Here is a 3,460-nt window from a genome sequence, read left to right as displayed (position 1 = left end):
AACAAAAACCTTTTTTTTTTTTTTTTTTTTTTTTTTAGTAACTTTCAGGAGGGTATACTCATTATTGCAACACAAAATTGTATCACTTTGATAAGAAAATCATATTTTGCTGAATAATTTTGGCATTCTTCTTTGGTAATTGATCAAGCAGGCTTGTTGGAACATTATATCTCCAAAGAACCCTAACACGTCTTCTAAGCAAAGAGTAATTGCTGAATTTGTTAAGTTTTAGAGGGGGTGTACTCATTTATGCTGTGCACTGTATATATAAAAGCAATATCACACTCACAATTATGCTGTAATACTGAATATCAACACAGATGAAATTATCAGTGGCCTTGTGCATATGGCTGAATTAATACCATGCTTATATTCTATTATATTACCATGCTTATATTCAGAAGCGGACAGTAGTGAAGTATTTTTACTTTACTCAAGTAAATTTAAAAAGTACCTGTAGTTTATCAGAGTGTCTTTCTTTGGAAAACTTTACTTCACTACATAATGTCATACTTTTTACTGCACGTCATTTCATAAATAAAAGTTGTTGTTCGTTTTACCTTTAATACTTTTAAATGTTATTTAATATGAAACGTAGTGCAGTAAAAAAGTACAATATTATGCTTTGGAATGTTGTGAAGTAAAGTTTTCTAAAGAAAAACACTCTGATAAAGTACAGACACCTGAAAAGTACTTTTACAGCAGAGTAAAAATACTTCACTACTGTCCGCCTCTGCTTATATTCAGTTCAATTCAGTTCAGTCATGCAGTATTGCCTCAATATGTTTTGAATCTAATTGATCATAAAGAACCAATAATTATATAGAAACAATAATATAGAAACAATTTTGATTCAGGAATGGTTACTAATTAGTTAATTATAAAGAAACAGCAAGTAACACATTGAATTAAACAATTTAAACTAAAATGTACACTATATATATGTATATATATATATATACATCAATTACATAAAAAAAAATAATGATTTTATATAATGTGAGTGCATTTATAACGCATATAGGTTATTAATGGAATATAGGATATAATATATTTAGATGTCTGATCTCCGATACGGTGTATAGGCCTATATACCGATATATATTTATATGTCCAACAGGTTATCCTGAAAATTTTAACTGTACTGTCATAGAGACCAATCAAAGCCAGTGTCACACTGTTACTTCTCGATGCAAAGAAACACTAATCATTATTCAGAATCTCTCACCCGTACAGACACGCAAATCCTGTGAGCTGTGAATGTAATTCCACCACACAATTCATGGAGACGTAATGCTTTCCAACATTCTTGCTTACAAACATACACATGCATAATACATGAGACAAAACGAGTCATGTCAAAGTTATGAAATACTGGGGCACAATCCCCTTCAGTCTTATGCATGCTGCTGTGAGCCGAACCCGTGTCACGCAGTTTGCCAACAAAACCCCGCCATGGTATATTAATACCAAATCCCCTCCGCACATCTGTCAGTGGCGATCTAACGGTGCGCCCTAAAGTGCATCTCCTGCAGTCGCTCTGCATGTTTATTACATGCCCATAGATTAAGTCCAGCCCCCAGTGAACTAGGCTACAGCCTATGTAAGAAGATGCAGGATCTTTCATATGGCACCACACAAGTAACATTCACAAGAGAAATCACATCAAACCTACACATGTGAGCTTCAAAACACACATGCTTTGAGACGCATGAATTTTGACAGAAAACGCGCTGTGCCAGAAACGCGTGAAAGCACGATTTCACGATGCACGATTTCTGGATAAAGCGCGTCAGTCGCGGCGCGTTGCAGGTGGCTTCTCATAAGAGCACTGCGCAGTCTGGGCATCCACGATGCCTGATCTCCGATACAGTGTAACGAGGTGCTCCATCTATTTCGCCCAGGCATTCCTGGCATCGATTATTGCAAATTTAGGTGGTATGAATACATAAAAGTTTCTTACCTCTGTCGCTGTCTTCGCTGAAAAGACTCCGCTGTTTGTTTAGCTGCCTGTCCGCTTTACTACACTGTGGGATCAGTGAGAGATACAGAGAGAGAGAGTGGGAGGGGGAGTGAGAGAGTGAAGATCGGGGTAGACCTCTCTACAGCCGCAATATGCAGCCACCCGATATGTTTGAGGAAGATGCCATCGTTTTTCAAAGATCTCCTGTTATTTCTGGTTTATTCTACAAAGGATCAAAGACCGCTAACTATATCCACCCACTCACCCAATGCGTTGCGTGTTGTAGAAGCTGCTCTAATTTATGTTTTCTGTTTTAAATTCAAGTTTGTTTATAGGTATGTATTAGCCTACTTAAAAAAAAAAATATCCCAAACTGGAGAAAGTCTCTAAAGAATCTTTAGGTAGCCTTTCAAAATGCTCAGTTCTCTGAGGAACTTACAAAATAGATGCCTTGAGTCTTGTGAACGGTTCCTCCAGTAGTCATAAATCACAAGGAAAAGGCTTTTAGGCACTTGAAACAGATACTGAAGTTCACTGAGTAGGATATTTGAAGCACCTAGACGTTCTTCAAATGGTTCTGCCTGCCAGCAACCTGAAGAATTCCAAATTAATTTTTTACATGCTGAAGGAAGTAACATTTAAAATTATCCCACGAAATACGAGAAAAGAAAAAAAAGGATTTTGTATACATTTACAAAGCTTAACTCATTGAAACTAATGACTGATCCTCGTCTAGGAGTTTCCTCACCAAGCAACACTCTTGACTGACTGGACATTTTGAACATAGCTGAGCCTTAGTTCAAGCATTCTCTATTGACTCTGTCCATCACTGCTACAAGAATGGCTCACGACATATTCTATTTGAAAATAGTACTATCGACATTATGCCATGTGCAGTGTGTAGCAGGCCTGCTGAGAGCTGGACTCTTAATCAATGCATAGAGGGAGAAGAACATAGTATGGTGACTGTATGTGTGTTATGTGTTTATATTAGTGATGACATTCTTATTCACCACAGTTAAAGCTGTCACAGAGGCAATGCAACAACGGTGATGCATGAGAGAAGAAGAAAAATGAGAAGATGCCTTGTTAGATGATCTTAAAGTGATAGTTCACCCACACTCTCAAAAGTAAAGATTACAGAACATTTTTGCACTGATAGAAGAAACCTTTTAGTGAATAGATCTTAAAATAACCATTTTTTTCCATTGTGTGAAAAACATTTTAAATAACCTAAAGGACTTTTTTCCCCACTTTACACAACCTTTTCTAATGGTTCTATGGCTGTTAAATATTCATGGTACCATAGATGGCAATAAAGCAACTTTAAAGGGGTCATATGATGCTTTTTTAAAGATCATTATTTTGTGTATTTGGTGTAACAGAATATGTTGACATGCTTTAATGTTCAAAAAACACATTATTTTTCAAATACTGTACATTATTGTAGGTCCTCTATGCCCCGCCTCTCTCAAACGCTTTGTTTTCTACAAAGTC

The 3,460-nt window shown here is 36.4% G+C and overlaps 1 protein-coding gene across 2 annotated transcripts in view; it reads right to left on the bottom strand.

Moving 5' to 3' along the window:
* LOC107689629 (protein phosphatase 1 regulatory subunit 29-like) overlaps nucleotides 1–2,029 on the bottom strand; it is a 100,488-nt gene extending 98,459 nt beyond the window's left edge. For both annotated transcript variants that reach the window (XM_016487708.1, XM_016487710.1), the window contains exon 1: nucleotides 1,964–2,029. The gene's annotated coding sequence lies outside the window, so the exon portion shown is untranslated. The remainder of the gene's footprint in view (nucleotides 1–1,963) is intronic.
* Between the last annotated feature and the right edge of the window lie 1,431 nt (nucleotides 2,030–3,460).

The sequence above is a fragment of the Sinocyclocheilus anshuiensis genome, unplaced genomic scaffold, assembly GCF_001515605.1.
Source record: "Sinocyclocheilus anshuiensis isolate Anshui unplaced genomic scaffold, SAMN03320099.WGS_v1.1 scaffold813, whole genome shotgun sequence".
In the NCBI taxonomy this organism is placed as follows: Eukaryota; Metazoa; Chordata; class Actinopteri; order Cypriniformes; family Cyprinidae; genus Sinocyclocheilus; species Sinocyclocheilus anshuiensis.
This window is presented reverse-complemented; position numbering and strand designations above follow the sequence as displayed.